The sequence below is a fragment of the Periplaneta americana genome, chromosome 2 (assembly GCF_040183065.1).
Source record: "Periplaneta americana isolate PAMFEO1 chromosome 2, P.americana_PAMFEO1_priV1, whole genome shotgun sequence".
In the NCBI taxonomy this organism is placed as follows: Eukaryota; Metazoa; Arthropoda; class Insecta; order Blattodea; family Blattidae; genus Periplaneta; species Periplaneta americana.
Window position 1 is genome coordinate 65,730,106 of NC_091118.1, and position 25,840 is coordinate 65,755,945.

The 25,840-nt window shown below is 37.1% G+C and overlaps 1 protein-coding gene across 2 annotated transcripts in view; it reads left to right on the top strand.

Annotated features, from left to right (window-relative positions):
• The window catches only part of LOC138694310 (uncharacterized), a 511,848-nt gene that overhangs the window by 291,114 nt on the left and 194,894 nt on the right, over nucleotides 1–25,840 (top strand). For both annotated transcript variants that reach the window (XM_069817898.1, XM_069817899.1), the window contains one exon: nucleotides 23,819–23,863. The gene's annotated coding sequence lies outside the window, so the exon portion shown is untranslated. The remainder of the gene's footprint in view (nucleotides 1–23,818; nucleotides 23,864–25,840) is intronic.

A 25,840-nucleotide genomic window follows, 5' to 3' on the forward strand; every position in this document is an offset into this window, starting at 1 on the left:
GGACCGATGGCGGGCTTATGTGAGGGTGGCAATGAACCTGCGGGTTCCTTAAAAGCCATTTGTAAGTAAGTAAGTAAGAAAGTAAGTAAGTGTAGGCTACTTGGGAGTAGGTTGAATATACGCATGCACGGCCAGACGTCTTCCTGCATGGATATGTCGATGCCTTGTTAACTGTGCTGTAGAACTTAGACTTTTTACTACCAAGAGTCGTCCTATTGTTTTTTAAGAGAGCTGTACACTTGGGATGATCTGTAAATACTAACATGATCATCTGTCAGGAAGTCAAAAGAAGAATAGGAATGGCGAAGGAAACTTTTAATAGAAAAAATAGCATCTTCTGCGGATCTCTCGAAAAAGAACTAAGGAAAAGACTAGTGAAGTGCTTTGTGTGGAGTATGGCACTGTATGCGGTAGAAATATGTACATTACGACGAAGTGAAGAGAAACGACTGGAAGCGTCTGAAATGTGGAAATGGAAAAGAAAAGAGAGTGTGAAATGGACAGACAAAATAAGAAATGAAGCTGTGCTAGAAAAGTGGGTGAAGTAGAATAATGCTGCAACTGATCAGAAAGAAAAAAAGAAATTGTTTGGGCCACTGGCTAAGAAAAAAACTGCCTTTTGAAGGATGCACTGAAATGAATTGTGAATGGGAGAAAAGTTTGGGGGCAGAAGAAGATATTAGATGATAGATAACATTAAGATATATGGATCGTATTCGGAGACTAAGAGAAAGGCAGAGAATGAGAAGGTTGGAAAATGTTGGCTTTGCAGTGAAAGACCTGCCCTTGGTTCAGAAAACTATGACTGCATGAATGTACATGGCATTTATTCTTCAGAAATGCACTCCACAATTTGCACTGCCAATAATACAGCAGTGTATGAACGTTATTTATATTGCTATACTTCGTCTTCGTCTTATATTGTTAACACCCACCAAACACCATGCAATAGACGACAATGACCGCAGACGCGTGTCTTCTCTTAGCTCCATCGCTCTCGTGTCGCTCTTGTTCCCAACTGCAGCGCGCCTCTTGTTGCATTACCTGTTATTGATGTTTGGGTGTAATTCCTTATTATAAGGCGCGCAATTCTTTCTCCCGGGGATTATGGGTAGCGTCTCCAGCGTCGGGACACCTGGCTGAGATGTGTCGACCTCCATTAAGATGCCGACGTTATTTTAAAGACGACGGAGTATTCTCAATTTCTATTTAAGGTAATTTCCTTTTCCATATAATGCACATGGGAAGTATATGATATGATATGATATGATATGATATGATATGATATGATATGATATGATATGATATGATACGATATGATATGAGATATGGTATGGTATGATATGATATATGATATGGTATGGTACGATATATGATATGATATGATATATGATATGGTATGGTACGATATATGATATGATATATGATATGATATGATAAGACATGATATGATATGATACTTATATGATATATGATATGATATGATATGACATGATATGATTTATGATATGATATGATATGATATGATTTATGATATGATATGATGTGATATGATATGATATGATATGAAATATGGTATGGTATAATATATGATATGGTATGGTATAATATATGATATGATATGATATGATATGAGATATGGTATGGTATGGTATGATATGATATATGATATGGTATGGTACGATATATGATATGATATGATATGATATGATATATGATATGATATGATATGATATGATATGATATGATAAGATATGATATGATAAGACATGATATGATATGATACTTATATGATATGATATGATATGATATGATATGACATGATATGATTTATGATATAATATGATATGATATGATATGATATGATATGATATGATATGATATGACATGACATGACATGACATGACATGACATGACATGACATGACATGACATGACATGATATGATTTATGATATGATATGATATCGTTGATATTTAGATAAAAAGGCTTAATCCTGATTTTTAAATGCGACTTTTTTGCTGTAACTAGTGTTAGTGTCTGTGATAATGTATTATAATATCTTTCGAAACATGCATTTTCTTTTAGTGCATTGAAAAATCCAGCACTATATTCGCTAAACATTGCACTTCACTACTGTAGTGAATTGATAAAGAATATTGTCACCAATTTTACTAGCGACATATCACTTCTTTTTACTTCACATGGCTCGGTACGGCCCGGTCACTAGTCGACGCTGGCGTTCTACGTTCTCCTAACATCTTAAACCAGGCCTGGACACTAATACCTCAATCTAGTCGGTGCAGACTGCCCCTTAACTCTCCACTCTACCTTCCTCGGCTGAGACAGTACGGATACGAGTAGATAGGAATATAAGCATTGCTCAGTGACGGATTGTATAAGGCAGACATCGTAGCTTTTACGAACTTTCGGCTCCGCTGGCCGCTTAAAATGCAACACTGATGCACAGTGCCTTACTGTGACTTTGTTTCTGAGGCAGTTTAAGTGAAAAATACATTGACAGAGGTTTAATTCCTCCCTTTCACTTCCCCTTTATGTTCTAAACAATGTGCGAAAATGAAAATTCAAAATAGGTATTCTTCAACATGGCAGACATTAAGGGGAAACTAGCTTCATTTGAGTGTCTTCAAAGCCATCTTCATGAACAACATTACGCGATTGAGACGCGAAAGTAAAAGAAAAAGAAGGAGGAATGTTACTTAGATTATTGGTTTTCAACCCCCCAAATGAAGTCGCTTCTTGAGTGGAGAAGTAACGATTTGGAGTTAGGGGACGAAACGGATCGTTTCTACAGAGCCATCTGTGTTCAGCCTTGTAAAGAAGAGGGATGGAGACTCTTAGGGGAGAAGACAATAAGCTTGAAACAAGTGCATTTTGTATAGGTGACCTCTCACCTTTTCCATTCCATCCCAAATACAGTAAAATCTTGCTAAAACGTACCCTCTATAAAAAGGAAACCTGCACAGACGGAAACAAATTTGGGAACAGAATGATTTCCTACGTAAAATAATACTTTAAAACGGAAAACTGTCTAACGCGAAAACGGAATTATTTTTGGGCACCATTTAGGTAAAAAAAACTTGATTAAAACGGATAATTTTAAGCGTTACTGTCGCTAAGTTCTTTCAAACCATTTTTAATTTTGCGATAATATTGTACGAAGCATGACATATTTTTTTTTTTTTTTGTGACTGTACATGCAATGATCTGGAAGACTTTCGCTGTTCTTTGTCAGGCGTTGGGGGTGAAGCTTCTCTAACCATGTCTCTATTCTGTGCTTATTGTTACTGACCTCCTGTACCGTTACCACTTCCAACCCTCTTGCGTTTTCTTTAATTTATTCTCAGTTTTGTGCTAACAAGCCAATACAGTGATAAAGGACAGTGCGAGTAGAATAAAACTGTGAATAATTGTAGTGTAGTGTCAATTTTGTTTCACATTTCCGTTTATTTATTCTGAGTTTTGTGTTAATATGCCAATACATTGTTAAATAACAGTGCGAATAAAGTAAAACTGTGCGATATAATAAAAAAAGCCTAGATGGCCAGTTCTAGCATGGAAACGTGGCTTCATAATTTTAATGGAGCAATGAAACGTCAAGGTCGTAAGGTCATACTGTTTTTAGACAATGCTACCTGCCATCCAAGGACTAATTTGTCTAACGTGAAGTTAATCAATTGTTTTCCACCAAACACAACTTCAGTTACACAACCCATGGATCAGGGCGCAATTTACGCTCTGAATTGATGCAGGACGCGAAGGAAATCCTACAACGTTCCCTTCAAAAAAAGTAGCGCTTTAAATGAAATGTGAGGGTCAAGAAACTAGAGCGCAGAGAGAGAGAGAGAGGGAGAGAGAGAGAGGCTGCAATTACGTAAGTTAATAATTATGAAAATAAAATTCACTTTGCATGTAGATCTACTGTAGTAACTTTTATTTCAAATTATTTCTTCATTGTGTACTAAAACTCAACCCTCTGTAAAACGAAAACCTGTGAAAACGGAAAAAAATTCTGAAACGATCGCGTTTCGTTTTAGGGAGGTTTTACTGCATTTTACTAAAATCTCAGAAAGTTTCATACTTTAGTGCCAGCTTGTTTTCGTCGAAGAGTGCGGAAATAGATTTAATTGTCTGAACTATTAATTACACAGTGTGAGAGTGAAGTCTTAGTGTTGATTAATTACAGTGCTAATACTAGTGTATCATTATGACATGATGTGTAGCATTAAAGTAAGCAGTTTTCACTGCGAAAATTCACAGACAATAGCAAAATATTTCAAAGATATTCATATAGACCAACGTCGGACCATCCAAATTTAATTTAAAAAGCAGAAACTTCATTAGGCATTTTAAATCTAGCACACGATAAAATAGTATTTAATTGGTTAACTGTTGCTTTCGAATTCAATGTCGTCTTTTGTTGGAAGTGTGTGATATACAGGAAATACATAAAAGAATATAGCGATTTGAAAAGTGTTTAATGATACTTTAACTATGACAATAACAAAACTCATGTTAACTATAAGAGTAACATCTCCGTTTACATTAAACGTTCATAAGTGTTCAATGTGAGCCTCGTTTGCTACACGACACACATCTAACCTGGAGGCTAATTCCTCCCATCCTTTAATCAGCATGTCTGGAGTGATGACAGCAACAGCTTCTCGAGTCCTGTCACTCAACTCGGGCAGGTTAGCAGGCAGTGGAGGCATCTAGATTTGGTCCTTTACAAAATCCCAAAGGAAAAAATTGCATGGGTGAGATCCGGTAAACTTGGAGCTACTGGAGATAAGCCTTGTCATCGGGTGCATGGTTTGCTCTTTCATTTGAAGTTTCAGATCCCCAGATTCTGACATTGTGCGTGTTAACCTTTCCACTAAGATGAAAATGTTGATTCTTTACTGAACACAACAAAATCAAGAAAATCATCATTGTCTGTTGCAACAATTCAAGCGCGAAGTTGGAACGCACAGCGTAGTCAGTAGGCTTCATAGCCTGTTTATTGTGAACGGTAAGGACGCACATGTAAGCGTCTTCTTAAGACCTTCCATACTGTCATCACTGGCACTGCAAGTTCACGACTAGCCTTCCTAACCGACTTCTTAGGACTTCGTAAGAAAGAGTTCCGAAAGCGCTGAACATTCTGCTCAGACACTCTTGGTCGTCCCACATTTTTACATTTACACAGACAACGGTCGTTATCAACTGGTTATGCCATCAATGGATGTTGTTGGCATTTGGAGGATCACGATTAAAATGCGTACAAAACGCACGTTGAACTGTTATAACCGATTTACAACTCTCAAACTTCAAAACACAAAATGCTTTCTGTTGAGAAGTCGCCATCTTTGTTATTATCGCTGCCAAGGAAAGCTTCTGCGCATGCATGCAACTAAAACTGTCTTCCTTCCTCTTTCATTTGAGCCTACAAACAACTTTCTACTCCTCATCTGAGGATACTATAACGACTGTAAACTACTGTATTCTTTTAAGTACATGGTGTATTGTTTCCTTATTGAGGTTGGCACGAAGACTTGCACCTCTGCCTGAAGCTTATTGTGCCGACATCCTTATTATGAGATGATTGTTGAAGTCCTTAGGACCTCATTCCTCTCAGTACGCTTGGTGCCATCTTATCGATCCAGATCTGACGGGGCCTCATATCGGTGGCATCTGTTCGGAAATCACATACTACGTCGTGACCTGAAGATCGCAGCATACAGCGTATTCCGAAACTCACCGGACCGGTGGACATCAATGAAATGTTAAATGTTATGTTTTATTTAACGACGCTCGCAACTGCAGAGATTATATCAGTGACGCCGGATGTGCCGGAATTTTGTCCCGTAGGAGTTCTTTTACATGCCAGTAAATCTACTGACATGAGCCTGTCGCATTTAAGCACACTTAAATGCCATCGACCTGGCCCAGGATCGAACCCGCAATCTTGGCCATAGAAGACCAGGACTATACCAACTCGCTAACCAGGTCGACGGCATCAATGACGTCATGCTGCAGCGGAATAGGAACAAAACTACTGGAAGGTTGAATGGCTGTCATGGCGGCTGTATAAGTTGTTGTCTGTACTACGCTAGCAGAATTTTGCGAAATTTCCTTACTGTCATCTCGTTCAAGTGCATAAACAATTTATTTCTTGAACTAGTAGTAATAACTGGTCCGTTGACATGTTCACTCATAAGATCATAAGCTATTAACATATTGTTTTTACATTGTGCATATTACAAACAGTACAGCAGAACCAAAGCAGAACACACCGCCATGACACAACAGTGCACGATGTCATTCGTCTGATAATTCACGCCATATACAAGAACCAATCAGATTAATTGATGGCGGCTGATAGATACTGCCACCACCTCTCCAATCTGATGGCATCAGTGCAACACCGGTGAAGCATCAGTGACGTCATAGTTGAAATTCGGAACGGTGCCATCAGATTGCTCAGCGCTGAGATTCGGAATCCGCTTATAGTAGATACTGTGATTCACCGTAGTGACACCTGTCCGAAGAAGCTACACAGCCCTTGGTAGCTCCTTGGTCTGCCGTAGTCCGCTGTGAAAGCCCCTCGGCCTCTTTGGGATCTTATGGAGCTCCACCAGACAGATGACATCTGTAGGTGAATCACGGTACCATGTCTGCTACATCTCTTGGTCGACCTGAAACTATTGTTGTTGTTAGATGAAGTTGAAATTAATGAAGGTGAAATGAGTCCAAAATCCAATTCAAAAAGTTACCCAATAATTCTGCTTCAAGTGGTTCGGATAAAAACCCAAACAAGTAACTTGTCCTAACCAGGATTTGAATCTAGGATCGCTCGTTTCACGGTTGGACATGCTGACCGTTACTCCACAGCGGTGGACCTGTGTGTTATTTAATAAAGGAAGAAGCTGGTTTTTAGACATTCACGAAAGTTAGTGATGTCAATAGCAGCTCGTAATGCTATAACAAATTACTTACGAGTAGTACCACAGTCTAATATTTACAGTCATGAAGCTTGAGTTGTTGAGGCTACTAGGAACAAGAGACTGTGCCGGTACTAATTCGCATTGTCTGTGATGAGGCGATAGTAGCGATCCTAGTGGTTAGCAACTATCTATGGTTGCATATTCCCTACGTATTGAGCTTCGTGACTGTATATACTAAACTGTGGTAGTACTCACTATTATGAGTTTCGGTTACAGGTCTTAAAATTTAACATAAGCACTATAATATTAAACACAGTACAGACTATGAAAATATTCTAAGACAAAGTAAGGACGGTTCTATTAGGACAATTGAAGGACGAATATTCTAAGGTAATAATAAAATGTTTTCGATATTGGTATTTGAATGTCTAACCCGGATATAACGTGTATCTTTTATACAAGAAACTACAATTTCGGATACTATGTCTATTTGAAGGACAATAATAACGAATGTTGATGAGAAGAACTTCTCAGGCTCAGTTACGCTTGTTATGAAATATGACACATAACAGCTTCAGGATGTCGTCCAAGGCTAAGTGCATTACATATCTAATGGCATGTAAACGAATATAATTATACTTAGCTAATGGAAGGAATGTAATAGAAGAACCGACATATATGGTTAATCTATTGCAGGACGAAAGTATAAGGTTTTTATAGCAGAGTAGATTATCCTTGAAATTGAAGGTAATAAATGAAGATTGGGAAGCTAAGGAACTGTATGAATTTCTTAAAAAGTCTATAATGGAGGTGGCAGAGGAATCTTTGGGAAGGGAGAGACAAAGTGGAGGGAGAACAGAATGGATAACCAAGGAAATACTGGAAACAATAGACCATAAGAAAACTCTGTATAATAAATGGCTTAGCACAAAATATAATGAGGATTTGGAGCAATATAGGGAATGCAAAAGAAATGTTAAGAGACTGGTTAAGTCAAGTAAGAATGAATCCTGGGAAAGAATATGTGGTGAAATAGATCATGAATTGGGATATAATAGATCGGCACAAGCTTGGAGACTGCTACGTAAAGTGAGAAAGTCCAACAACCCTTCACCAGTACTACAGCTCATAACTATGAATCAGTAGGAAAACTATTTTGAAGATCTGCTAGTTGAGAGAAGGAATGAAAAGGAAAGTGATCAAGATATAACTATTAGGAATGGAGTGGAGCCGATCTCAGAGGAAGAAGTTAGAGAGGCATTGAAGAAAAGCAAGAGTGGTAAGGCTAGTGGACCTGGTGGTGTTACAGCAGAGTTATGGAAATATGGACCTCCTCTGTTAGTAAGGCTTATTACTAAGATGTTCAACCAAATTCTTGAAGGAGATGAAATTCCAGAAGACTGGAAAATATCATATATTTCCGCTATCCATAAAAAAAGGGGATAAGAAGGACCCTAACAACTACAGGGGAATTAGTGTCATGCCTTCCATTAGCAGGATTTTTAATAGTAGGTTCACTCAGCCTCCTATAAAATTGAGTACCGGGTCTTTCCCGGGGGTAAAAGGCGGTCAGAGCGTGGTGCCGACCACACCACCTCATTCTAGTGCCGAGGTCATGGAAAGCATGGGGCTCTACCTCTATGCCCCCCAAATGCCTTCATGGCATGTTACGGGGATACCTTTACCTTTTTACCTTTTTTATCATCAGGAATAGATTAGAGGAAGAAATAGAAGGGAAGATATCGGAAGATCAGGCAGGCTTTACTACAGGAAGGAATTGTATGGATAATATATTTAATTTGAGACAGATAAGTGAAAAAATGTATGCTAAAGGAAAGGAAACACATTTAGTATTCATTGACTTAGAGAAAGCATACGACTCGGTTCCTATAAAGCAGTTGTGGGACGAAATAAAAGGTATTGGTGTTAGTTTACCCCTAATAGCGTTAATTCAGAGGCTATATAAAGACTGTCAAGCTGCTGTTAAGATAGGAAAAAAGTTATCAGCTGCCTTCTATACAACCAAAGGCTTGAGACAAGGCTGTAACATATCCCCTACCTTGTTTAAAATATATATCCAGCAGATACTGAAGCAGTGGAATAATTCATGTCGAGGAATGGGAATTCCAGTTGGAAATGAGACAGTGCACTCGTTGCTATTTGCAGACGATCAGGTGATAATTGCGCAATGTCGAGAAGATGCAAAATTTATGGTAAGGAAACTCCTTGAAGCATTTGAAGCAGGGGAACTGAAAGTTAATATGAGTAAAACCGAATATCTGGTGATAGGTGGAGATGGACGAAATATAAAGTTGCCCCAAGGAATAATTAAAATAGTGAAGGAGTTTAAATATTTGGGGTCGGTTTTGCATGAGACTGGAAACTGTAAAGCGGATATAGATTATAGGATAATGCAGGGTAGAGGAGCAATAAAGATGTTGAATGGAGTGCTATGGAGCAGGACAATAACAATGCAAACAAAAAAGAGAATTCTTGAGGTTATAGTGGAAAATATATTGACTTACGGGGCTGAAGGTTGGAGTCTATCGGAAGGCCAAAAAAGTAAGATACAGGCAGTTGAAATGGACGGCATAAGGAGAGGTGCTAGAATATCCAGGCTGGAAAAGAGAAGAAACGAGGATGTTAGAAGGATAATGAACATGGAAGAATCGGTGATTGCAAGAATAGAGAGTAGACAACTTCAGTGGTATGGTCATGTAAGGAGGATGGATGAGGGGAGGTGGCCAAATGTGCTACTTCAGTGGTCTCCAGCTGGTAGAAAGAAACGAGGAAGGCCTAGAAATTCATGGAAGGCTAGAATATTGAGGATGATGAATGATAAGGGACTAAATGAGCAGGATTGGAATGACAGACGCAGATGGAAAATGGGAATAAAGGGTAACCACTGAAAAGTGGAGAGGCCCTCAAAAGTAAAAGTAAGTAGCTAACAGTCACTGACTATATGGTAACTTCTTTCTTCAGACATGCATCCTGTTAGCGCTGTATTTTCAAAATTGAAGTGTTCAGAACCATAGTGGGCCAAGCACTATTTACCAAAACCGCAGAAAACAAGGGTTAAAATGAAGTTATTACCATAATTCAATGGAAACATATAAGAAGTAATATAAAGTATACACATTAAAACTAAATGATATGTCAATCTTCATTAAATTATGGTATTCACTTAACTTTAACCCTTGCTTTCTCCGTTTTTAATAAATGGCGCTTGGCCCACTATGGCTCTGAACCCTTCAATTGTCTCTCATTAATCTCATCCTATTATCTAACATTATTTCAAATATATTAACATTCTATGTATTTTAATTTAATTCTGCTACGCAGTTTGTATTTCATTGTTTAATTAATAGTTCATAGTATTTTACTGTTTAATTCGTAAATAACTCTTGTATACATGTAACCTTATCTAAATCAAATTGTTGTATTCTTTATAGCTTGTAAGTTCATACATATGTATGTATTCTTTTTGCTGGTTGAGTGGAAAAAAAGGCCTTACGGCCTTAACTCTGCCAGCTGAAATAAAATATTATTATTATTATTATTATTATTATTATTATTATTCCTTTAAATGTGAAAAAAAGATTTGAAAATACTTATATGCACAATTTCTAATTTAAATTCGATTAGATAAAATGAACGGATGATACTAAATATTTAAACAAAACATATTCTTGTTGTAGTCTTAGCAGATTAGGGAAACTTTAGTCGGGAATAAAAATACTTAAGTGCTTCCTTTCAAAATATATTGCTATAAACAATCAGACTAAATACCTTACCCTTTTATCAGTATTTAGGCCTGTATGTAAAAATTAAAGCATTCATCAAATTTTTAACCCCGGACTGCTCACTCTCTTTTCGACTCATTACTGCTGACCTGGGGTATGTTGTCACCCCACGAATTTTCTCTCCTCCCTTTACTACAGATAATTGAAACTTTTATTGCCTTTGAATAGCACAAGCTATTATTAGATTATTAGAGAAAACTACAGAAGAAAATGACGTCATCTGGGGTGACGCGTCACACCGGAAAGCATTGTAGGGTTAAAAGTATAAAAGTATCTTCATAACTTCTAGTTAAAGTGAAATTGAATACATTGATCTCATAATAGAAACTAAAACAATTCTAATTTCTCATGTGAATATAAATGAAAATCATTCCTGTAATTATTAACTAAGCTTTAACTACAACATTTACCAGATCTCTGGATTTTTTTGTTCAAGAGTTCCGTTATATTAAACTATAAGTTTCTGTCTGGGGAGGGAAATCAGATGTGCATCTGTCAATTTAGAGCTATCGTCACTCTTATTGGAGTTCATTTTAGATAAAGTTTGTTCGTATACATACTAGAACCAAACACAGAACTCATACGCGCTTTGTGATTGTTTTGAATACAGAAGTATTGCTCTTTAAGCGGGTATTTTCCGAACGACATTGCGTTGAATTTCACCACTAGGTAGTGAATACAAACCCGCTGTACTTTATCATGTGAATGACGTAATAGCTACGGCTTGTGACATATGCCACAACTGGGTCTCAGTTTTGTATCCTTGGTCTACTGCATGCACATTGTAACTTAACGATCGATTGCCATAATGTTCCATTGGTGGGAGAGCTACGGGGGATTAAGAATTTATGCGTTTGGCACCACGTTCCCCATGCCTCACCTCGTGTGATTTCTTCTTGTGGGGTTTTATAAAGGGGTTTGTAACTATACTGGTTGAACTGCAAGCGAGAATGACAGTTGCGACACAGTTATTGACCCTGACATGCTACAAAGAGTTTGGGAAAACTTGATTACTGGCTTGACGTACAGGCCAATCGTGTTACGTGTGGAGCGCACATTTAAAATTTGCAATTTGTTTAAAAAAAATCGGTTCGTGTTCCTTTTCATCAGTGCTAATTTTGTTTACCTGCTTCACATTAAAACGTGATAAAATTCATTGAAACTTGGAACAGCTTTTGTCTGGCTTTGTATTTAGTGTAGATTACGGGAAAAGTGCCACAGAGAAGAATACTTCACAGCACGGCTTGCAGAAAATTAGTTAAATTGATTGACATCATGTCTAGCCTATTGTTGTTTTCTTTCATCTCTTGTATTGATATTTCACTTGGTCTATTTGATCTACATACTAGAACTACTGTGATATTATATATTATGCAAGGTGATGATCCCTAGCCTATTGAACTTGTATTTGGCAAGTTAAACTTAAAGTTAGTAATAAAAAACGAGGGAAAAAAGAATAGGATTATCGGAAATTATGTTCTTGAGGAGTGCGCGAGTACCTGGTTGCGGAATAACAGGAAAAAATACCTTAGCGAGGATATTGAAACAGAATTAAATATTTTAAAACTTACAGATAAAACGATATGATATAAAGAAAACTGGGTGGAGCACATAAATACAGTAGAATGGATTAGAAACAAATTCCGAAACATTTCCTTCACATACGTCCAGTAGGACGTATAAAACGTCGAACTATTAAAAGATCAGTAGAACCAGTTCCAAAATTCAATAGAAACCTTCATAAGGTCGGGATGATGATGATGATGATGATGATGATGATGATGATGAATATTTTAGTTCCATGGACATAACAATTCTCAGATTACATTAAGTTTTGCTGGTATGTTTTAAAAACAGAACCACAATGTTAGATAGCGTAAGGGGGTACATTTTCGAACATAGTACAATTCTGAACGCACTAAGAATTTTTAACATTTGCGAGTTCCATATGTTCGTAACCCTGCTTGAGTTACATAGCGTCGATAATCAGTCTCATATAAGTTTGTCTCCTGAAAAGCTGTGTTGTAGTATTACTATATAACTTACCACAAATAAATCATTTTTCAAATAAAGATATGCACTTTGGCTACAGAATATGCTCTGTTATAAAATGGCTCGTAGTTTCCCGTTGTGGTATTGTATTACAATGATAAATATTGGTTTGTTTCTGATTTAAACGGTTCTGTGGTCTTCGTTACACATATCACCGACACACCAGTGCTATCTATGAACAGTTTAGAAAACTATTTAGTCATTTCTCAAGGATAGCTGACGTACAATTTCGAACATTATTTAGGTACAATTCTGAACGCTAAGAGTACAATTTCGAACAGTTGTTTGTAACCATTCTAACTACGTCATTTCTGTCTGTTGGCATTTTTCATGCCACGAAGGAAAACAGAAAAGGAAAAACGTCTGAAATGGGATTCTAATGCTTTGTGAGAGACAATCAAAAGTGTAATTTCAGGAGATATTTCATTGAAAGGAGCATCCGCGTTGTATCACCTTCCACTGAGCACTCTACATGATAGAGTAAACAAGGACAAGGAAAGACAGGTTGGTCTTATTCCACGTGTTACAGGGAAGATTGAACATCCTATGGTACTGTCTGGAGACATGGAAAAGTCTTTGGTAGATAGGCTCCTGTACTTAGCAAATAGAGAGTTAGGTCTTACCTCCTTACAGGTTAAACGTGCTGCTTTTGATTTGGCCGCGGCCAGTCAGAGTCCCCCAGAAAATTCGCAAAATAGTCCTTCTGATTCTCCAGAAAATGCAATTAGTGCCATTCTTAACTCACCCGAGAAAAAAAGCTTGTTTACGTCAAAGAAAACTGCTCACATCATTCCATCTTACTTCGCAAGAGCATATCAACGACATACGATCTAAGAAATCCTCTGCAGTTAGTATTCGGTCTAAAGGAAAGAATAAATCTACACCCAAAAGAAGAGTGAAACAAACGGCAACATCGTCCGCTCCATCAAATGAAGACGAATGTGGCCTCTACCTACTGAATTATTATTCAAAGGAATCCCTGTTGAAAGGGGAGTCGATCCGATGGCAAACGTGCGACGTGTGGTATCACGAAGTGTGCTTGGGTGCCAGAGGATAAAGCAGTTTTTTTTTTGTGGCAAATGCCTTTGAACGAAATTGTACCTGACCTGTTCAGAATTGTACCCCTGTGGTACATTTTCGAACGTGTTTTGTTTATTGAAACATTCACAACTATGGACAATGTAAACATCCTTTATTTCTTATATTGTTGTGGAACGACAACTAGGTCTTGAACATTGCATTCACAAAAATATTAGAAATTTCCTATGCTTATTTTGCCCGAAAATACAAATATGTGACTGTTCGAAATTGGACTCCCTTACCCTATAGGGGCTATTATTAGGACAACATAAAAGGTAAAGAATGTAGTACAATTCTGTTTGATGAATTGCAAGATAAGTTTATTGAAGTACTGAAAAGTATTAAAGGGAATTGGTCTCGTAGTTTCGGTTCTGTCTAAAAGATTATCAGCCAATTAGTCCACTGCGAAATGTCCACTGAAAAAATGCCCATCATAATTAATGTTCAGAATAAAAAATGTCCCCAGTCTTCAAATGCTCAGTATAAAATATGTCCGTAGTCAATAAATGGCCAGTATCTTAAATGTCCATTTAAAATTTAAATTATGGTTTATTTAACGACGCTCGCAACTGCAGAGGTTATATCAGCGACGCCGATATGTCGGAATTTTGTCTTTAACATGCCAGTAAATCTATTGACATGAGTCTGTCGCATTTCAACACATTTAATCTCATTCGTTCATAATATAGTGCACCATAATGTGTTGTTTCTGATTGTTTGAAAATGATTTTAATTTAATTTAAATGTAGAATAACATATCCGAAAATCATTTCGAACATTTTGCAACAAGGGAACAATTTTTGGATATGTCAAAAAATGTATTGAAGCAGAAGGAGAACACTTTTAATATCTCTTGTGACATAGGCAAGATGCACTTGCATTCATTTTTAAGTCTTTTATGACCTTTTTCGTCGTTAAACAGGTTTCAGAAACTAAAGTTACTACCGTAGAAACGGCGGCGAGCGATTTTTCGGTAGTTGTGTGAAGCGTATAACAGAAAATGCCGCTGAGTTTGCGGTGTAAGGAAACTTTATACAGGGTGAGTCAGGAGGAAAGGTACATGGTTTGAGAGGTGATAATATTGGTGATTGTACACAAAAAGTTTATATGAAATTATGTCCTGTTCTTAACGGCTTCGGAAGAAACTAATGGAAACAATGAGGAACATGAAAAATGCAGGTGATGGTAAATTAAAACATTGTTATCTTATGTTCTGTTTAATTGTGTACTTTTCTTTACAGAACATGTTCCAAAAGTCCACCGTTAGCTTCAATGCACTTTGCACTCGTTATACACAGCTGCTGTGTTTCTGATCCGAGCTGATTCGGACATTCCTTTACTTGAGCAAAAGCATGTAAAATGCGAGCGAGAAGTTTCCACTTTGCACTTGTAGATTTCGCTCTTAAGTCAACTCCACGCACAATAATCCACTGTAGTAGTGTCAGATGACCTCGATGGCCAAGAAATGACTCCACCGGTACCGATCAAACGCTCAGGATACGTTTCATTGATCCTACTGTAGCCTAATGTCGTTTTGGTTGTGTTCGCATATGAGTGTTGATAAAGAACGTGAGACTGACGCCCGTGATTTTCAAACAGCTGTGTGTCAGATTTGTTAAGAACAGAGCATATGTTCATAGAAACGTTTTGTTCAGAATCACCAATATTATCACCCCTCACACCATGTACCTTTACTCTTGGGTCACTCTGTATATAGAGGATCCTGTGTATGATCTTTCCTGACTCGTAGGAGATAGATCTTTCTGTCTGTCTGTCTGTCTGTCACTCACAAATACACATTGTACTGTAACTGGGTTTCATTATCTGGCACTGGAGCCATGCCGTTGGGGAAGAAATAAACCACAGGAAATCGTGAGATAGTGTCATTTGTTGAAATCATGCACAGTTGATAATTCCCACATACACCCAAACATACATGACTATGGCAGGGGCGGTTGTAATCAAGATTATCATGTGACAAACCATGCGACTGTTTCCCATTAGTAAAGATGTCTCCCAGAGATCAATGATGTTGTGCATTAAATAATATAAAAAATAATTCTGTAGATACTCCAGGGAAGTTTTGTTTTTTACTTCCGGAAGCAATCATTTATGAACCCACACCATACGGAATGAGTTCTGGTTCAAGTCCTCGTTGGAAGAAATTTTCTGATAGATTTTCGCTAGGTGTCTGGGACGGATGCCCCCCAGCACTGTGAGAAATTTGTGAAGTACAGCGAGTACAGAAATCCCGTTTCGTAAGCCATCTATAACTGCCAGGGTATTCATCTTGCTGATCACACGTTTCAGCGTACTGGTTGGATAATCGTTCACCTCTACTGAGGCATGTAGACGTGACGGCAACAGTCAATTGATTGGCTTAGGTGCTCCACCATGCGTTGTGGCTTTATTTTCATATATTTTATTCCTTATCTACACAATCTTAAAAATTCTGGCACTGGCATATTACATATGAAATGAAATTTTTTTGCATCACTATCCATTGCCGTATCTCCATCGTAGATATTGTATGTGTCCCACCATTTTGTTCTTGTACAAGTAACACCCAGCAGCCCTGAGTTTGTGGTCTGGAATATATGCTATAGTGTGTGTGTATGTGCGTGCGTGCGATGGAGTCCTTCATCTCATCAATTGTCATAGGTTTGCTCAAGAACACTCTTTCCTTCAAATAACCCCACAACCAATAATCTATTGGATTAATATCTGGCCACAACCAATATCTGCTGGATTAATGTCTGGCCACAACCAATATCTACTGGATTATGTCTAGCCACAACCAATATCTGCTGGGTTAATGTCTGACCACAACCAATATCTCCTGGATTAATGTCTGGCAACAACCAATATCTGCTGCATTGATGTCTAGCTATAACCAATATATGCTAGATTAATATCTGGCCACAATCAGTATCTTCTGGGTTAATGTCTGGCGATCTTACAGTTCACTTTACAGAAAAGTGCCTACGGATAATACGATCACTGAACAATCAGAAACAAACTGATTGTGATGGTGATGCAAAAAAATTCTACTTCTTGTGTAATAAATCAGTGCCAGAAATTTGAAGATTTTATAGAAATGGAGAAAATCTGAGCAGTTAAAGTAACTTTTAACTTTTGAAGAAGTTTCCACAGATGTACGGCTGAATTTTGGGAGAAAAAAGGGAGACATGCACAGTAAACAATAAATTGGTGTAAATGAAAAAAATATATGGAATTTATGAAATTTCTTGGATTACATGAAACTTCGTTATTCTTGGTAGGTTAGCAAGATTTTGCGAAATTTGCATACTGTCATCTCGCTCAAAGAAAAGAGAGAATGAACAATTTATTTGTAGAACCGGTAGTAATAATTCTATTTGAAATCTCTATGATACAAATTAATTAATGGTGTGTTTATTTATTGATAAAATTAAATTATTTTTATTGAAATGAAAAAGAAAGTTAAACAAAATATTGTAGCCATCACCTCTTAATTTCATTCAGCATCTTAATAACAAATCCATGACACTACTGGACGGGTTAGGGACGACCCTTTGCACATCGGTCATACTGAGGCCTATTCTGCACCCCGAATTTAGAGGATGAGGTGTACCGCATGTGACCCCTCACCCGCTCACACAATACGGGCCCCCTACCCCCTCTCCATCCTAAGTTCATACTGCCAAGGTGACTAAGCAGCACGGATCCATTCCTAGGTGTCGAAGTGCCCTTCAAAATCATTTTAAGGAATGAATCCTGGAAGAGATATTACGGAAGGCTGGGAACCCATGGACGGTTATAGAGACGGTGGGGATAAAGACATGCGTCTTAACCTGAATAGGCCTATGTCTGTGAAATGAGATGAAGAAGATAATGATATGAAACCTAACAGCGTATCCCGAATCTTACCGGACCGGTGGACATCAATGACGTCACGCTGCAGCGGAATAGGAACAAAACTGCTGGAAGGTTCAATGGCTATCATGGCGGCTGTACAAGTTGTTGTTGTGCTACCGTAGCAAGATTTTGCGAAATTTTCATACTGTCATCTCGCTCAAAGAAAAGAGAGAATGAACAATTTATTTGTTGAACCAGTAGTAATAACTGGTCCGTTGACATGTTCCCTCATAAGCCATTAACATAGTTTTTACGCTGTGCACATTACAAACAGTACAGCAGAACACACCGCCATGACACAACAGTGAACGATGTCATTCGCCTGCTAATTTCCGCCCCATACAAGAACCAATCAGATTCGCTGCTGGATACTGCCACCACCTCTGCAAGCTGATGGAACCGGTGCGACACCGGTGGAGCATCAGTGACGTCATCGCTGAAATTCGGAACACCGTGATGCCATCAGATTGCTCAGCGCTGAGATTCGGAATACGCTCTAAATTCTTTTTCTACACGTGAGAAGAAAGGAAATGTACCATGGAAATAAAAATTTCAACTCGGCATTTGCCTAAGTAACTGTGGAAAACCACGGAAAAACCATAGTCAAGTTTGTCGGTCGGGGAATCGAACTACGGACCTCCCGAATGCGTGTCTTATGCGGAACGCATTAGCCACTTCACTCGGTATTCTTGGTATGTAGTTATGTTCATAGGTTTCAGGTCTTGTTCGTACCATAGCCTGTCATACACATTACAAACTTAACCAAATTTAATGTTAAAAATGTTTTTTAAAATTACTGAAAGGCCCTTCATATCATCGTCTTTCTTTAACATTTATCACATTTGCAATCTGCACATTTATTGTTGACGTAGTTGCATTATTATTAATAGCTAAAATCTAAAAATAAAATCTTTAGAAACATTAATAAGTTGTCCTGACTGCTCGTTAATTTAGAGACGTTACTAGGATACGTAATGACGAGGAAAACAAAAGGACAGCTGCAGAAAACGTGAACTCGATATGCTAATCAAGGTTGCTTGGCGCTTGTAATTATTATTGTGTCTTGTGCTGTGTCCAACGGAGTAAGGTGAAGTTTTGAATTCTGCACATTATAACAACAGAAGTCCTACGCATGCGTTGATTACAGATTCACGTGTTCGGCCTCTATTTGTCCCCATTAATTGCATTTCTGCTAATTAACCTACATCTCTTACAACTTCCATGCGTTTATCTGCATTCTATGTTTCGTCAGGATGTACAGTATATTCCACATTAATTTGTTCCTCGCCCTAGCTGTGATGTTTGCTTAAACATGAGGCTATGAGAGACAGTAATGGATTTCAATACCGTATATACTGGAGTTCACGTAAGATTAGTTCCTAAAAAGCTAATATGGCCGCCTTTTTACTGTTGCCAACTGTTACCAGATGTCACCGAGGCAGAAAAAATTGAATTGCTATGTACAGAAGTAATAATAATTAATAATATTATTTATTTGTTTAGATTTGATCTAAAATTAAAATGTGTCTTGTCTGGCAACATGAAATTCACTAATTTTGAATTCATTTTAATAAGTTACAATATGTCAACTATCAACAAACAAAAGTAGATAATATTCAGTCATATGACTTATTGTTAATATAAAATGATGCAGTTGTCACTTTACTTACTTACTTACTGGCTTTTAAGGAATCCGGAGGTTCATTGCCACCCTCACATAAGCCCGCCTTTGTTCCCTATTCTGAGCAAGATTAATCCAGTGTCTACCATCATATCCCACCTCTCTCAAATCCATTTTAATATTATCTTCCCATCTACGTCTCGGCCTCCCCATAGATATTTTACCCTCCGACCTCCCAACTAACACTCTATATGCATTTCTGGATTCGCCCATACATGCTACATGCCCTGCCCATCTCAAGCCTCTGGATTTAATGTTCCTAATTATGTCAGGTGAAGAATAAAATGCGTGCAGTTCTGTGTTTTGTAACTTTCTCCATTCTCCTGTAACTTCATTCCTCTTAGTCCCAAACATTTTCCTAAGCACCTTATTCTCAAATATCCTTAACCTATGTTCCTCGCTCAAGTGAGAGTCCAAGTTTCACAACCATAAAGAACAACCGGTAACATAATTGTTTTTATAAATTCCAGCTTTCAGCTTTTTTGAGAGCAGACTGGGTGATAAAAGCTTCTCAACGGAATAATAGCACGCATTTTCCATATTTATTCTGCGTTTAATGTCCTCCCGAATATCATTTATATTTTTTACTGTTGCTCCCAGGTATTAGAATTGTTCCACCTCTTCAAAGGATAAATTTCCAATTTTTACATTTCCATTTCGTACAATATTTTGATCACGAGACAATTGTCACTTAACATTATATTATTAACACTGTGAACTTTTTCGCCATATATAATGGCATCTTCAGACATAAGTAGACGATATCTTATAAAACTAGCAATACATATTAAAATATTTAAAATATACAAAGAATATCATAGTTCAAGAGTTAAAAGCAGTATAAAACAATTGATGATAATATGAAATCCAACATATTTTATAATTATGTACAATATATTTAACTAAAGTGTAAAGATATGTGTGCGTAATTGCTGACTAGAAGATTGTATTTCAGAGAAGTATAAACATGAACATAGCGTAATACTTTTGTAGTTATAAGAAGGATATTGAAGGGTAAGAACTTGTTAAATATGCATATTTTACAGATATAATGGGCTGAAAAACAATACCTATATGAGAATTTTCATAATATTACGGGAGTGACTAAGTTTCTTACGGGTGTGACTTAGTACACTTTTATTTAGTATATAATTGAAAATGAAACACATTTAACTGATATGAATGATATACAGTAAATCTTTCAAGGGTAATGCTTTTTTTTAAACAAGACATGAGTGATATTCAACGGATTCTTATACTCCATCTGTGAATAGGTATAGCATATGAATGGAATAGTCGTAATTTATAGCAACTTTAAGATGCTTGATATTTGATAAATGAATTATACACAGTAAATATTTCAAGGGCAATGTTTTTTAAGAAAAAGATGCTTGACATGTGATAAATGAATGATATATAGCAAATCTTTCAAGGGTAATGTTATTTTAAACAAAAGATGCTTGATATTTGATAAATGAATGATATATAGGAAATCTTTCAAGGGTAATGTTTTTTTAAACAAAAGATGCTTGATATTTGATAAATGAATGATGTACAGGAAATCTTTCAAGGGTAATGTTATTTTAAACAAAAGATGCTTGATATTTGATAAATGAATGATATACAGGAAATCTTTCAAGGGTAATGTTTTTTTTTAAACAAAAGATGCTTGATATTTGATAAATGAATGATATACAGGAAATCTTTCAAGGGTAATGTTTTTTAAACAAAAGATGCTTGATATTTGATAAATGAATGATATACAGGAAATCTTTCAAGGGCAATGTTTTTTTAAACAAAAGATGCTTGATATTTGATAAATGAATGATATACAGGAAATCTTTCAAGGGTAATGTTTTTTTAAACAAAAGATGCTTGATATTTGATAAATGAATGATATACAGGAAATCTTTCAAGGGTAATGTTTTTTTAAACAAAAGATGCTTGATATTTGATAAATGAATGATATACAGGAAATCTTTCAAGGGTAATGTTTTTTTAAACAAAAGATGCTTGATATTTGATAAATGAATGATGTACAGAAATCTTTCAAGGGTAATGTTATTTTAAACAAAAGATGCTTGATATTTGATAAATGAATGATATACAGGAAATCTTTCAAGGGTAATGTTTTTTTTAAACAAAAGATGCTTGATATTTGATAAATGAATGATATACAGGAAATCTTTCAAGGGTAATGTTATTTTAAACAAAAGATACTTGATATTTGATAAATGAATGATATACAGGAAATCTTTCAAGGGTAATGTTTTTTTAAACAAAAGATGCTTGATATTTGATAAGTGAATGATATACAGTAAATCTTTCAAGGGTAATGTTTTTTTTTAAACAGAAGATGCTTGATATTTTGTAAATGAATGATATATAGTAAATCTTTCAAGAGTAATGGTGTTTTAAACAAAAGATGCTTATATTCAATGGATTCTTATACTTCATCTGTGGATAGATTATAGCATATGAATGGAATAGTCGTTGTAATTTATAGGGACTTTAAACATCGTATTTTAATTATAATTTCCATCTCATCGTCTCTGAATAGCCTGTTTAATTGAGGGGATTCGTTATGGAGATCATTTTCAGGTGAAATTTCCTCCCCTCTCCCTTTTCATCTCATTTTCCATTGAGACGGGATTCGAACCTCTAAATGGTTCTCCTTTGCTAAATTCACGCTTTGGTAGAGGAATCTGTGCTCTGGTGCACAATTGCCCAAGGCGGTCGATTAGCACGTAAAACGTGTGATGAAATGTTTAGCCGGTAGCATCGCCCTGCATTTCGAATTACCGCTAATGGAAATGATCTTGGACGGAGAATACCCAAGTGTCTGTTAATTGTGTCACTCTATCTGCCAGGGATTGTACTAATGTCCCTTTGGTCATCAGCCGTTAGCTAATTGATTAGGGGCTAAACCGATGAGAAAACGTAAGCGAGTTTTGTTGTTTTTGTAATTACTACGACATATCCTTCAGAAAGCATGATCGGTCGGTCCCTGCGGTGGCTGCGTGGTATAGACCATCAGATTGGCACGTGCGTGGTCCGGGTTCGAGTCCCGGTTAGACCAAGATATTACATTAAAAATCTGTAGTGACATTTGTGACGGACAACATCACAGACGGGGCAACAAGGAGAAAACAAGGAAAATGTTGCATGAGTGAGTTGTGAGAAATGTTCCGTTTCTAATTCTGTTTTCTCGACTTCACAACAAAATACAAAATGAATACCATCAGAATGTGCCATTTGTTGTAGTGTCCCGTTCATCTTGTGCATTAACTTAAAAACGAAAGACGACTGACGTCCGTACACGTCGTGTGTTGTGTATTTGCTGTCTTAACATGTAAAGGAACCACAACAACTGTCCACGCCACAATCTTCATACAGTGGCCTGCACGTTCTCCGGACCTGTCGCCACTCGACTTCTTTCTGTAGGGAATTGTAGAGGACAGTGTGTGCCAGAACATTCTGAGAACACCAGACAACATGCAGCAACGCATTCGACACGCTTGTGCGTCCATTCAGCCAGCAACATGCCGGTCAGTCATACGGTCTTTAGGGGAACGCCTTCGAATGTGCTTCAGTGTGAATGGTCACTATTTGGAACATCTTCTGTGACTCTCAAAGCATAACATTATCACATTGGAAGTACGTTTTTGTTTCATTTTGTTGTTGTTATTGATTGGGAAGGTGACATTTTGATACATTTTTGAACTCGTCTTAATGTGTGTAATCAATGTGACATGATTAAAGTATGTAGTGCTATTTGAAAAATTGATGACGTCACGTGTATCTTGTACCATAATGTAGTTACATGCATCAAATCTCCATACTCATGTTAGCCCCTCGTTCTAACAGAACGCTCAAAAACAAAAATTCCAATACCTATCCAAACAAGTTATAATAGCTGTACGAGATAAATGGGACACTCTGTATATAGGCTACTTTTGCAGAATCAAATTCAAAGTGACGAAAAATGATCATTGAAATAAATATTTTTGCAGTTATTAGCCAATAAGTAGGAGTTATTTACGTACAAGCTTGTCTCTGATGTACCGGCATAAAGACAACATGTCATCAAAATTGCTTTTTGGTCGTCGCTATTTCTAAGTAACGATTATTTGTTTTGTTTCGTGGCTTTGGTGTGGGTTCGCTTGGATTGTTTATGTGAAGTTTGAAAACCACTGACCCGTCGAGGCTAGAGGCGTGTGGGCAGTATACAAGGGCGATCACAAGCCCGGGATTACGGCAGGCGAGACGACAGCCTGCTTCAAAAGTTGATTATCATTGTATAGGTTAGCGTACTTTAAAATGTGTTAGTGAGTGAATTCTTTTTCTTTTTATTTTCAGAAATTCTGTTCCTCACAGAGGAGTACCAGTACTGGCTTCATTAAGGTAAGCAGGAATCTTCAATTTTCAACAGATGATTTATCACCATTTTTACAATTGAGTTACCATGACGTGTGAATGGAAAGTTTTGCGATGATGAAAGCAGTCAACTCCTGATATAGTGAACCTTTGCGGAATAAAGTCTGTGTGATGTATCTTGCCTCACTGTGAAAAGAGAGAGAAAGGAGATATGTCTTACTTCGTCTGTGTTGTTATGGCGATGGGGGAGTGGAGCGATGCCGTCCATCCATCCAGTGGCGGAAGGGACTAGTTGATCCATTCTGTAGCGCAATATAAAATTACAAAATATCTCTCTTCGTACTGTGTAGTTCCGTCACTGAGCTTGTCTTTCAAGAAACCGAGTTCGGCAGCCTGTACAATAACAAGGTTTTGAAAGGAATCCTGAAAATTTACAACCCTCCTATAATCTCCACCCTCATTTGAAGGGACTTGGTTTTATTGCTACTGAGACAAGATAAACCTTACCAGGTATAGCATATTTCGTTCACTATATCCGAGGTTCACTAAAACCGAAGTGTCTGTTTTTATACTACTGACGTTGTTATACATACAGTATTAATGTTTCTGGCAATAAATTAAAAATAAATAAGTAAGGAAACCTTAAATTGAGAGGAATGGAAAATAATATAACTAAAATAACACAGATACTGTATACTTCGTCTTGGAATTTTTCTGGATTCACTTTTACAGGTAGGGTTAAGACTCATTATATACCATTCCTTCTTATACTTACTCTTTGGTCATTACTCTACTCCCCTTTACAAAAAAGAAAAGACTTTCTATTTCTACTCTTATATTATTTAAAGGGGTCAGAATTAATCCTTCCTTTATCTTTCACTGAGTACACTATTCTCTTTAACATGTTCCAAGCTGTCCAGAAAGCTGGACAAATCCTTTCTTTGTCATTCAATGCACTTACGGAGTAGCAGGTTTGAAATTTTGTTCTAAACATATTCTTGGAAGTTTATAGGGTAAACCTTGGTAATTTCGTGCAGTGGTTATTTCGTGATATTTTTTCCTGGCTCTTTCGTGAACTAACCAATGGTCTTACGAGATTCAAATTTCCGCCAAGAGATTGCTTATGTTGTCCGGTTTACGGAAACATACAGCTACGCTTTGTGAAGCAGTTACAATAGTTCACAAAAGACCCAGGAAAAAAATAACACGAAATAATCAATGTCACAAAATTACCAAGGTTTACCCTACGAGAAAGGGTTTTCATAAATTACCATTTTGGTCATTTTAAAATTACAGCATTTTCTTGGTAATTCTAGCTTTTAAGTTCGTTATAACCGAAGTATGGGTTCACTATAAACGGATATATTAATGTACTCTTTAATGTGTGAGGGTCGGGACCAATGATTTTTAGGTTCACTATAGCCGAATGTTCACTACAACCGAGTTCACTATATCCAGAGTTGACTGTACTTCCTTTCGACATTTTCACGCAAATACACATTATCAGAATCCTTGATACGAAAAAGTGGTTCTACGCATGCTTTCTTTCTGTTGTGTCTATCATGTGTAGAAGTCTTATCAACCTGAAAAGCGCATTGATGACGTAATGTCCATAGTGTCTGCACAGTGTGCATTACCAATCGCTCCCCGACAGACGATAAGTATCGATAAATAGGGATGTGAGGTTCTGGCTGATATGTACTTCTATTATCAGGCAGTACATCTCACTTGACGATATGCGTCAGAGGAAGAACAATGTTTGTATACATCTTAAAGCTGAATATTGTAATCTGATGTTATAAGTCTCGCATGCAGGGGAGCGGAAGGAATGCGAACGAAACAATGCGATAAGGAAGAGCGGTCGATAGGAAAGATCACGAGATAGCTTGAATGATATTCAGGAGTACATTCGGAAGAGAAACGACATCGATAGAATCACTTTGCGTTCTGACAAGTGCGTTTATTTTATTATAATATGTAGTGATGGAGCGTTCCCCTCGCAGG